The sequence below is a fragment of the Neomonachus schauinslandi genome, chromosome 12 (assembly GCF_002201575.2).
Source record: "Neomonachus schauinslandi chromosome 12, ASM220157v2, whole genome shotgun sequence".
Classification (NCBI taxonomy): domain Eukaryota; kingdom Metazoa; phylum Chordata; class Mammalia; order Carnivora; family Phocidae; genus Neomonachus; species Neomonachus schauinslandi.
The window spans coordinates 66,314,016-66,327,234 of record NC_058414.1 but is presented as its reverse complement, the minus strand read 5'-3'; the positions used below and the strand labels follow the sequence as shown (position 1 = coordinate 66,327,234).

Sequence of the window (13,219 nt, the reverse complement as noted above, 5' to 3'; positions counted from 1 at the left end):
TAAGTCAGTGTTTCATGATTAGAAATAAATTAGTGTGTGTGTGTGCACGTGCGTGTGCGCACATGCATGCACATTACATTTAGCCCTAAGTTTTTTGTTTTGTTTTTTAAAGACAAAGTAGGCATTCAAAGGTTTGACTTTGCTTAATTGGGCTGTAAATCAGAAAACACCCTAAGTAGTACTGGGTGTTATACGCAAACAATGAATCATGGAACACTACATCAAAAACTAATGATGTAATGTACGGTGATTAACATAATAATAATAATAATAATAAAGAAAACACCCTAAGTGCTATAAAAAGTATTTAATCCACTCCAAAGACGCAGGCTATTATACTTGCCAAATTGCCAGGGTTCTCTAGAAAGTGGAGCCCGATGCAAGAATTTAAGTGCTGATGCTTTACATCAGGTACAAAATAAGGCAGCGATGACAGTAAAAAGAAAAGTGAGGCAAGGAAGGCTACAAATCAATGGGAGGTGAGGCTTTCCATGTTGCTATCACTTCCCCACAAACCAGAGAGAGAGGGCAGCATGATCCACACAGGCAGCCACTTAGGCCATGAGTCTTCTCTAGACCAGATGTAAAGAGAAACTGTGCCTTCAAGTTGTTGAGAGTAGTTGAAGGTAAGGAAGTGAAAAAATTTATTTGCCTGCTCCCTCCTGATTTGCTTCCCAGTGGTCACCTCTTGGGGCATTAACTCCTCTGCACTTTGGACCTATTATCTGGCAGCCCCTTCCACAGCTGCTCAGAATGCCAGAGCCTACCCGGGTAGTTTGGTGTTTCACCAAGTCCTGAAATTATAGGAAGAGCCAGAAACCCTGCTCTTGTGTCCAGTTGGCTTGGCAGGCCATCCTGGTTGTGCAGTGTGGCCAAGTAGAAGGGCCCAGCTCTCCCAGGGTAAGTGACTAATCAACAGACTGACCCCCCTGTCTTAGGGGACAGAACTGAGTGGACCTTACCTTCTGTCCAAAGAGGAAGTGGCTGAGGTGGGAGAGAAGCTGGAGGTTAGTGTAGGAGGCAGTGCCTCGGAAATGTGAGGAAGAGCATCATGCATCCACGCATGGTAGAGAAAGTCACAGGTTAGACCAGAATACAAAAGCAGGAAACACGCAAGGGAAGATGGCCGAATAAAGGAATCATTTTGTGGCAACAGGATGGGTTTCTTAGACTGATACCAGATTATACGAAGTCACTCCAATTCTCAGCAGTTTCTGTTTGACATCCTAGAGCCGAAAGTTGCCATGCAGTTCATGGCAGACTGTCAAAGTGTTGGAAAATAAGTCAAAGCCACTGGCATCTATGTTCCAGAAGATAAAGACATTGTGGGATTCACATACCACTGATTCCACTTCAGACTGAAGGCAAACGGGTAATGCTTAATGTATCCAGTCTTTTCCCCCATGATACTATGGACATCAACACAGGCTCTATGAACAATTTTATCTGCAGAACTTACCTGTCATGGCTCATATTAAACAAGACAGAAATGTCAATGAGATCTGGGAGTAAAGTCGGAAGAGAGATGATAAACGATTTTCTAAAACTTGTCTTCCTTTTCCAATCTCCCAGAGTGGATAACTTAAAGAGGTGTTTTATGCAGGGGCACTTTGAGAATCACTGCCTTGGGGCTAATTTCTGCTCCACAACTCTAACACTGAAATAGAAAAGAGTGGTTTCAATGGCAAATTACTGTCTGGATAGAGTTATATTGACCAAGTAGAGGATATTTTTCAGTCTATCTCATGTACTTGTAACCAGGGGAATGGGAGGTGGTTTGTCTAAACTCTTGAGATTGATGGACTGTCCATGAAAGAAGAATTCTAGGTCAAAGTGTGTTTCTTAGACCCACTGCAATCCTTATTTAAAATGCTTACACCTGGGGCCCATCAGAGTTCTGAATCATATTTGTGTGGGGTAAGGACTAAAAATTTTCATTTTAATTAAAAAAGCCATGGTGATTCTGAAATAAAGGTTATTAAACACTGACTTAATGTCATCCTCAAGGAAAAAAATCTACTTGGTGCCCATAAATGCTTTTGAATATTGAAAAAAAAAATCACCTGATACCTCAGGCTTCCTTTCTAATAGTAAAGGTGCTAAGGCTTCAAGCCGAGATTTCCATTACAGACCTAAGGAGACACGAGTACTCCTGTGCTGTTAATTAACAACCAAGACCTATGATCTCCCCACCAATGAAAGGTTCGTAAGTATCTCTGACTTGATCTCCCAGCACTAATAACTTAATTGGAAACATAAAAGACCATGCTAATGGAACATTAGGAAAAAGTCTTACTCAAGCACTGCTCACTAAGTAGAGCTTTTAAATTGCTTGATGTTCCCTAATCTTAACTATAGTTCTCATTTCCGAAATCCACCCAGTTTATGTGGCTATTGACAGATGTTTGTGGTATCCAAAGTGTCCTTTAACTCAGATCTTTACAAATGTTCTAAGAGTCTCTGATGAAGATGAGATTGTATGCAGGGAGAACACTCACCAAATTTGTACTTTATATTAATTACTACATATTAAAACCAGAGTTTGGCAGAAGCCAAATAACATAATAGGTTCTACATTCCAGAGGAGGCACTAGACCATATACAGAATTCAAAAAGGCGGTTTCTGGAAATTATTCACATGTGGTTTAACCACAAGTTCACTAGAAGGATTTAAACAGATTAAGATTTACATATTTGAAGAGAATGTGGAGGGAGAGCTCTCTGGCAAGAGATGTGCTACAAGACCCATCCATCACTTGGCAGGGGTATTGAGAATAATGGGTGAAGACTACTGGGACAGCGTTACAGGTGTCACACCCAGTTTAGGGACACAATGGGCAAGCATCTGCTTCACACTTAAGAAATCTAAAGGGTGACAGAGAAGGCAGCTTGCTGTTTTGACAATCGACTAAAAGAGTTGGCACTGGCTCATACATCCAGATTCAGTGCAAAGAATGCATGCTTACTTTCCATGGACCAGATGTGGGGGACATACACAAGAGACCTAGCGTGGGGTCATCTCAAGTCCCACCCAAAAGAATCACATAGTAGTTGACAGTGAAAGTATCAAGAAATTTTAAAGGGCTGAGAAAGCAGTGAACAACTATCCAAAATAGAGATGCACTTGGCACAACTTAGGTAAGATTTCCTGAATGAACATAACTGGGCTAGGGAACGGTTTCTAAAGTAAAGGGAAGGAATCCATTTTAATTTTCTAATAGTCCCAGAGAGCATGGTACCAGCTAATAATAGTATGAGTTAGTTAAGAACTCTTCCCCCTTCATTCTTCTCCTCCCTTCCTATACCCTGACTACTAAGTGGACACAAATACAGTTAGCTAGATCAGGGGAAGGAGATGGAGATGATGGAGATGAAAAATGGAAGTGCTAGAGAGCCAACCAGCCACATCTTTTCCTAATTGTAGGATTCCAGCCCGCAGCTAGCTCAAGTTAGGAATAGGTAGAAATCTCAAATTTAAGTTCCGAATTTTGGTTAGTACATGGGAATGGGCATTTTAATTATTAACTAGGCACTGTGAACTTAAGGCAACCACAAGTTGAAGAACAACAGACTTGGCCCCTGTTTTCAACAGAGACAAAAGAACTAGCCCTATAGAAGAGATTTTATTTTTTTTTTTTAAAGATTTTATTTATTTATTTGAGACAGAGAGAATGAGAGAGAGAGAGAGCACATGAGAGGGGGGAGGGTCAGAGGCAGAAGCAGGCTCCCTGCCGAGCAGGGAGCCCGATGCGGGACTCGATCCAGGGACTCCAGGATCATGACCCGAGCCGAAGGCAGTCGCTTAACCAACTGAGCCACCCAGGCGCCCCTATAGAAGAGATTTTAAAAAAAACAGCAAAGGACAAAAATAAAATTGTTTTATAATTACATCTCAGGAGTCATTTTGGTTCAATGTAATGATTCTTTTTACTCAATGCTTAATTCATTAAATCCATGTAACTAAAAAGCAAAACTTGGAAGATTGATTTTTGTGGACATTTAGTTATTAACTGTAAAGTTGATTAATTAAATTCCTTTAAACAATTTAAATGGCAATTAGCATTTCATTGTGACTGATTCTTTTGAATACTTCAAATACCCTAAATAGCAAATAAAACATACGCAAACATAGTGACTCAACGATTCCATAACTGTTCAATACCTTAGAATCATACTGGTAGCAAAAGTGTTAATACCACGAATGAAACTTTGCTTTAATTCTTACTTTTACATCTTTACAAGGTTCTAATTTTTATACCTTTTAAAGCTTTCTATACCAATGTTTACAACCTTTTCAGAGAATTAAAATTTTTTTCCAGATCTAAATGAAAAGCAATGCCAACTTAGAATACCAGAATCCAGGTTGTTGGCTGGTTTATTTATGTTTGTGGTGTGGCACTTGGTAGTATGGTCCAAGGTAAAGCAAACTTATGTCTCTGCAATAGACCAATTGCCTTTTCATATAAAACTTTCACTCATGGGGCGCCTGGGTAGCTCACTTGGTTAAGCGTCCAACTGGGCTCAGGTCATGATCTCAGGGTTGTGGTGGTGGGCATGGAGCCTGCTTAAGATTCTCTCTCTGCCCCTATATCTGAGAGACTGCTCTCGCCCTCCCTCAGAAAAAAACAAAAACAAAAAAACTTCCACTCATTATATCCTGAGATCCATGTATCCCTGTCTTTAACATAAATTTTAATTTTTGAAAACTTATCTTTCCTTTCTCACAGCTGGAAGTCCTTATGCCAATGCCTTGACATTATGATACATTGAGCTGGTTTGTTTCAATTATGAAAATATGTGTATTCCTTATTAGTATTTTATTAAAATTCATAGGGGTTTATTCATAATGAGTAGAGGCTTCACCTCCTAGGAGATGAGGGATTGAATCTCTACACTTCTCAGAAGAGTTGGATCATTTATAATTTTGGAACATCCTGTTTTATAATGGGCATTGTGTATGTCCGTATGCCATAGTTGTAATCAACTTTAATAACCTTGTGACTCATTATTATATAAGGCCATTAATTCTGGTAGGTCCTTTAGCATTTAGTATGTCCCCCTCTTCTGGTCATTTCTATATTAAGAAAAAAGTCGGGGCGCCTGGGTGGCTCAGTCGGTTAAGCAGCTGCCTTCGGCTCAGGTCATGATCCCAGGGTCCTGGGATCGAGTCCCACATCGGGCTCTCTGCTCTGCGGGGAGCCTGCTTCTCCCTCTCCATCTGCCTGCTTCTTTGCCTACTTGTGCTTTCTCTCTCTCTCTGTCAAATAAATAAATAAAATCTTAAAAAAAGAAAAAAGTCTATCTCATTGTGTGGAAATCTTTTGTCATACTGGTTCATTCATATATTTTAATTCCTCTTTGTTACACAGGAGTATATGTGCTAGACATATGGAAGCACATGCTAAACAAAGAGAATAAAATGTCATATGTCAATACCTTCCTACTTATTTAAATCAATAAAGATATAAATATCCTATCGGAATAATTCTTTTGTTGTATTAGAAATACCTCTTTGCACGCTTTGTTTTCTCTCTTGAGTATGACTGTGAACGTACGGCTTTTTGCAGGCTTCCCTTGTTCCAATTTAACCATTAGTGTTATTACTCTTATTATTATTTGCTGGCTCTTTCGTCATTGAAGCGCTACCCCTGATGTTTCAAGAGGCAGCTTTGATTTCTGGTTAACAGATTACTATGGATCCATCTCATTTTGTCTTTGTACTAAACTTAGAGGCAACTACCCTCTAGGGAACAGAATTTGTGTGCTAAGGGTGAACATGGGGGTTGGTGATGAATTAGAGTAGTGCTCCTGTTGTTATGGCATTTCTGATAATGATAGAGCTGGAAAATAAGTCTTTTAAGGACATGAATTCACACTGATTTTTCCAACGTAACATATACTGAACCCAACTTCTCTTGTAGACTTGCTTTGATGCTTATAATAAATACGTAATAAATGGAGAAAATGCATTACTTTCACAGTTGGTACCAGAATTCTTCCTCAGGAGAAATCTACCTCTCTTGGGAAAAATGTTTTGATTCTTTAGAGTAAAAGGTAGGCGCTTCTCTCTTCCCAATTTCCACCATCCGGGTCTAAGGAAAAGCTGACGCCAAAGTTTCCGTGAAGCATGTGGCTATTCGAGGGCTGCTCAGAAGAAGGGATTTGAGTACAGCAGATAAAAGAAGGGGAGGAAAGCCAGGCTTGGTGGTGTTACTGCCTCTCACAATGATGCACAAAATCACAAACCACTAAATTCTTGGTATGCGTGTGTGGCAGTGTGTGCAGGGGCTGTTCACGAAAACTAAAGTAAGGGCTGGGTGCCATTGCAGTTTGAGGGGCTGTGAGACAGACAGAGTATGCAAGAGTGCAGAAACACAGACTTCAAGAGAGCTGCAAATGCAAGTTCTCTATAAATTTGCCAAAAATTTGGAAGACGCCTTGAGGCTTCCATAGCCTAGAATTGGTGAGTTTGACACCAGTTTCATTTAGGTACTGAAAAGTAGGAAAGTCCTCCATCTTTAAAATAGAACACTATTTGCCAAATTTAACAAATAAAAACACAGAACACCCAGTTAAGTGTGAATTTCAGGTAAGTTTAAAAAAAATGTTTTTTAGTGTAAATATGTCCTGTGCAATACTGGGTGCATATTTATGCTATCAGAAAATCTAACAAGAGAGATTGAATCCACCTAATGGAATGGAATGAAAATTGTAAACAGTTTACCAAATGTGATATATATCTCTAAAACTACACATATTACTCAGGGTAATTATATCATCTGTATCCCTTATCATCATAAATACACAAAACCCTTAGTTATGATAAATAGAAAAAACTCCAGCCCATTCATTTTTGTGTCTATTTCTGTTTTGGTCATCCCGATTTTGCTTTGTCTCTTCATCCTTTGCTTTCCATGGGCCCCATGCCAATATGTAATCACTCACGGTTCTTCTAAACCTACTTTCCAAAACGTTCACAATATCTGTGTGTGATTGCTGAAGAGTCAAGTAGAAGGTCTATAAACTACTTCTTCAGCTCCAATTAACTCTTCTTCAGCTCCAATTAACTCTTCTTCAATGCACAAAACATATCCTGATCTCAAACACTCAAAGACACCCATATAAGTTTTTGTTTGTTTCACCCATGTAAGTTTTATAAAATGATGGTTATGATGTTACCCAAAAATGGTCCTTCTTACATCTCCACACCTCATCTAGCTCATCAGAGCCTTTTCAGCCTCAACTGCCTTGCAATGATGCTTTGGGGAAGGTGGGAAGTTCCTTTTGTAGAAATAAAAATGGAATTTGGTAGGAATTAAAAATGTGCGTTGAGGAAATTGTCTGCCTCATCCTGCAGGAATCCTATGGAGCACTGGGAGATATGGAGCCTTACCTGCATTTTCTCAGCATTTTTTCCCCTCTTCCCTGATTTCACACTAGCTGCAGTCACTCTTTCTGCACCCCCAGTGTCCTGCCTTCTCTAGCATTTTTATATCCTGCGACTTTTTGCATGCAGTGATGTAAAGGGAATTCTCAATTTAATTTTGTCGTATGATGAATCAGAGACACAAAACTAAGAGTCCATGAGGGATACATATTTCAAGTGAAAGATGCATAACTAAAGATCTTCTGCAAGAAGCCAGTGGTTTATGCAAAATCCTTTCCAAATGAAACAGAGAAAAAAAATGTAAAAGTTACTAAAAACTTTACAAAAGTGATTGTGTAGCAGTGAAATGGATTTGGGAAAAGTTAAAAAACGGCACTCTCTAAGTCCTGCAGAGAAGAGCTGACTAAAGTCTGCCCAGCTGTGATAAAGGACTCACAGTGACCCCAAGCCTTCGCAGGGATAAGATAAGAAAGGGAGACAAGGTTTGCTTGGCTTGCCAAGAAGTGGGAGACACTCTTCAAGCCTCTTTTTATCTGTACAGAAGGGATTGGACTAGATCGGTGATCTGCAAGCTGTGCACCAAACCTACCTGGTGTTTCTATAAAGACACAGAGATGGAGGAGGCAGAGCCGAGCATCAAATTCCTAAACCAGAATAGATCTAATTTTTTTACATATTGGAATTTGCAGAAAATTTCCATCGAGATTAAGGTTTAGCTTCTGTGTGTTTCCCAGGGTTACCATAGTAAACACAAACTTAATGGCTTAAAACAACAGAAAATTATTCTCTCGGTTCTAGAGGCCTGAAGCATGAAGTCAAGTGGTGGGTAGGGCTGTACTCCCTCCAGCAGCTCTTGGGGAGATTCTGTCTCTTGCCTCTTTCAGCTTCTGGTGGCTCCTGGCATTTCTTGGCTTGTGGCTTCTCAAGCCAGTCTCTGCCTCAGCCCACACAGCCTCCTCTTCTTCATGCATCTTCTGCCCTTCTCTTCCCTTATAAAAACACTCGTCTTAGATTTCGGGTCCACACTAGTCCAGGAGGATCCCATCCGGAGATCTTAAATTAATTTCATCTGCAATGATGGTTTTTCCAAATAAGGTCACGTTCACATGTTCTGAATGGACATGTCTTTCGGGAGGCAGCCATTCAACTCAATGTTGGTTCTTTTTATCTATATTTTTCAAATATGGAATAACACATGCTTGTTGCAATAAATAAAACATACAAAGACGTATAGAGAAAAAGCTAATTATCTGCTTCCCTCCAAAGTCACCTTTCCAGCATTTCTCTCCAACTCATTCATATTTACTGCCCCTTCTCCCAATCAATCTGATAACCTATGTTAATAACCCTGCGTTTGTAGTTCTGGGCTTTATTTCAGTCTCATGTAATTTTACATGTGCAGACACACGCTTGCATGTACATGTACATCTGCACTGATAGGGAGTCTCGGATCGATTATAAAAATTGTACATTATGCACACTCCTCTGTATCTTATTTTTCTCATTTAAAAATGCCTTGAGTACAACTGGTACAGTTCTAATTTTTAGTTTGTTTAATGGATGCATAGTAGCAAAATATTCCACAGTGTGGACAAACCAGTACTTACTGAAAGCCTTCCCCTATTTATGGACATTTAGTATATCTCCACCTTTCAGTATTTTTGCCCCTCTGAGAAATCCTGTAATACATAATTTTGTATGTAAAAATTTATAAGCTGATGATTTTATTACTACAGTTGACCCTTGAACAACACAGGCTAAAATTGCACGGGTCCACTTACACGCAGATTTTTGCAAGCATATACTGTAAATGTATTTTCTCTTCCATATGATTTTCACATTTTCTTCTCTCTAGCTTACTTTATTGTAAGAATATAGTATATGACACATATAACATACAAAATATGTGTTAATCAATGTTATTGGTAAGGCTTCCAGTCGACAGTAGGCTATTAGTAATATTTTGGGGGGGTCAAAGTTAAACGTGAAATTTTTTTTTTTTTTTTTGAGAGAGAGAGAGCTGAGCGACGGGCCTGAAGCAGGGCTCCATCTCAGGACCCCAAGATCATGATCTGAGCTGAAACCAAGAGTCGGACACCTAACCGACTGAGCCACCCAGGCACCTCAATTTTAAGGTTTTAAAAGTAATTTCATCCTATTCATATTTTACTTAGGATATCCACTGAAATTTTGTCTAACATGCTTTCAATTTCTCCTGAAATTACAAGCTTTTTTTTCTCCTTTAGTTTGTTAATTAAGCAAATTATAATGAGATTTTGATATTGAACCACCTTTTAATTTCTGTATAAATTCTAGGTGGCCGAGTAAATCTTCTTTTGATACCAGATTGAAATACCTTTACCAGATTTGGGAATTAAGGTTGTACTGACTTCAAAAGCAATTTGAGGAACTTTTCATCTTTTTCTATTGTGTAAATTGATTAACATGAGAGAAATCTGTTCTTTCGAGATTTTAGAACTCAGGAAAATATCTTGTCACAATGTCTCTTTTAAGTGTGGTAAAATATGCATCTACAATATAACACAAAATTTATAATTTTAACCATTTTTAAGTGGGCAATTCAGTGACTCTAAGTACACTGACAATATTGTGCAACCATCACCACTGTCCATTTCCAGAAATTGCCATCATCCCAAACAGAAACTCTGAACCCATTAAACAGTAAGCCCACATTCCACCTTTTCTCCAGCTGCGGGTAACTTCTATTCTACTTTCTGTCTCTTTGTCTATCCTAGGTACCTCACGTAAGGGGAATCACACAACATTTATCTTTTACAGCTGGCTTACTTAACTTAGCATAATGTTTTCAAGGTTCATCCACATTGTAGCAAGTGTCAGAACTTATTCCCTTTAGTTGATCCATTGATCTATTGATGACACTTGGGTTGTTTCCATCTTTTGGCTCTTTTGAAGAATGCTGCTATGAACACTGGTGTACAAGTATCTGTTTGAGTCCTTGCTTCCAGTTCTTTGGGGTCTAGACCTGGGAGTGAGATTGTTGGATCATATGGTTTATGTTTAATTAATATAAAAACACCAAGCTGCTTTCCACAGTGCCTGCATCATTCTACATTTCCACTAGCAAAGTATAGGCTTCACAATGCCTCTTTTATAGGATCACCTTTCTCACTTCGTTGGTCATAAGCGTTCTGTTCTAGTTCTGTACTTTGTTATCAATTTTGGTAATGTTGACTTTGCTGAGAAATCAGTTTTTGGGGGGAGATTTTCAAGTATGTCTCATTCTCTTTCCCTTTTACTGTACCACTTATCAAAGGGATTTACAACTAAATTTTCTTTTTCCTAGGCTCCATGGGTTTTGATATTCATCCTTTTTTACTGTTCTCAGATAGTCTAATTTCAGTTTTCATGTGGTTTTGATCCATGAGCTAACCAGGAATGCATTCATATTTTCCAAGTAGTTACTATTTGGGCATTAAAGAGAAAAAAGAGGCTCATCATTTCATTATTTCTAATTTTTTAAAATATGGTCAAAGAGAGTAGGCTGTAAATATTATGCTTTTTTAAAAGATTTATTTGAGAGAGAGAGTGGGGGGAGGGGCAGGCAGAGAGGGTGAGAGAGAATCTTAAGCAGACTCTGCGCTGAGCACACAAAGATCTCACAACCCTGGGGTCATGACCTGAGCCAAAATCAAGAGTCAGGTGCTCAACTGACTGAGCCACCCAGGCGCCCCACAGTTTGCTTTTAAAATTTTATCAAGATTTGTTTTGTGGTCAACGTAGTGAAAAGAAGGGCCATATGCACCCCAATGTTCATAGCAGCAATGTCCACAATAGCCAAACTGTGGAAAGAGCCAAGATGCCTTTCAACAGATGAATGGATAAAGAAGATGTGGTCCATATATACAATGGAATATTACTCAGCCATCAGAAAAGATGAATACCCAACTTTTACATCAACATGGATGGGACTGGAGGAGATTATGCTAAGTGAAATAAGTCAAGCAGAGAAAGTCAATTATCATATGGTTTCACTTATTTGTGGAACATAAGGAATAACATGGAGGACATTAGGAAAAGGAAGGGAAAAATGGGGAGGGGGAATTGGAGGGAGAGATGAACCATGAGAGACTATGGACTCTGAGAAACAAACAGGGTTTTAGAGGGGAGGGGGGAGGGGAGATTGGTTAGTCCGGTGATGGGTATTAAGGAGGGCACGTACTGCATGGAGCACTGGGTGTTATACGAAAACAATGCATCGTGGATCACCACATCAAAAACCAATGATGTATTGCATGGTGACTAACATAACATAATAAAATTTAAAAAAAAAAAGATTTGTTTTGTGGTCAATTACATAATCCATTTTTTTAAAGATTCCATGGACATAGAAAATAATTTATATTCTATATTCAAAGGATATATGTTTCTGAATATTTTTTTGTTTTGATATCTCTACATAAGAAAATGTGTTGACATCGCTGTTCAATTCCCCTATATATTATTCTAAAAATGGGTATTAAAGTCTCCCATTATAAGTGTAGTTTCGTAATTTATCCTTACATATCAAATAGATACTGCTTTCTATATTTAGTTATTATGTGATCTTGGGTACTTTTGTTTGGTGTTTCAGAACCTTCATAAATTGTTCATTTAGTCACTTTATTACTACAAAATGACCCTCTGTCTAGCTTAATTAATACTTTTAACTCTACATACCTCTTTTTCTACTATTAACATTGATCCTGCTATCGCCATACCTGCTTTTTTTTTCTTTCTTTTTTTCTATTTTTGCAATTTCCTAGTATCTCTTTACTCAACCTTATATTATAATCCTTTCTCCAGGTCCTGTGACCTTGGTTCTCAGGTGCTCTGCTCACCCAGAGTGGAGAAGGTTCCCACCAGCACTGTCCATCAGAATTAAACCTTCGCCTGTGGTCTTATTTTGAAACCCCAGGGTAGGCACATCTTTCTTCCTCTAACAGATGATAAACTCTGTTAGATAAGAAGGCATGTGACTGAGAATCGTGCCTCCTTTAGGCCACAGTAATTCCAGAATCCTCTCATCCTCCATCACTTTACGCCTTGGTAATTTTCTTTTTGCTCTCTGCTCTTTAATTCCCTTACCTAAATGAACGGGGAGGAATGTCTTTACAGAGAGTTAGGAGACTTGTGTTTTTACGTGTCATCCTTGCGCAGGGGCCATGCTAATCTTCTCTGTATCATACCAATTTTAGTATATGTGCTGCCGAAGTGAGCACAGGAGACTTGTGTTTAATAAAACTCTGCCAATAGTTGTGTGACCTTAAGCAAGTCCGTAACTTCTCTGGAATTATGTTCTCAGTTGTAAAATGTCCAAATTGACAAGATGACCTCTAGGGTCCTTTCTAGCCCCACAGTTCAGTTTCTACCATTCTAGAGAGGAAAAGTCCAGAAGGGAGGGGGAGGATGTGAAGGTAGCACGGGGAAGTACCTAAGGGCAATTGCAAATTTGCAGGGCTGAGGACAAAGAATCAGGGTTTCTTTTGTTGTTGTTTTTTTAATTATATAACAAAATATTATATGCAAAGCTACTATATGGCATCATTAACTTTTAAAATAATGGGTGTGAATTAGGCTATATGTTTTAAAGCTAATTCGATGGTTCATTTAGATATCTATTAATGTAAATTGAATACCTTAAAATTACATATTGGCCTCCATAATTTTCTAATTCAACCCTTAAGTGATGAACAATCATGTATTTGATATGCACCTACGTATGAGAGAGGGAATTATTTTGTGTGTATTTATTTCAAGTCACGGTACACTTCTTATCAACCATTGCAGCTAAAATCAGAATCAAATTCCATA

At 38.7% G+C, this 13,219-nt stretch overlaps 1 non-coding gene across 1 annotated transcript; it reads right to left on the bottom strand.

Annotated features, from left to right (window-relative positions):
- Positions 1-12,520: 12,520 nt before the first annotated feature.
- Positions 12,521-12,627, bottom strand: LOC123326478. The gene has a single exon (XR_006541117.1). It is a non-coding gene; the product is annotated as a U6 spliceosomal RNA (small nuclear RNA).
- Between the last annotated feature and the right edge of the window lie 592 nt (positions 12,628-13,219).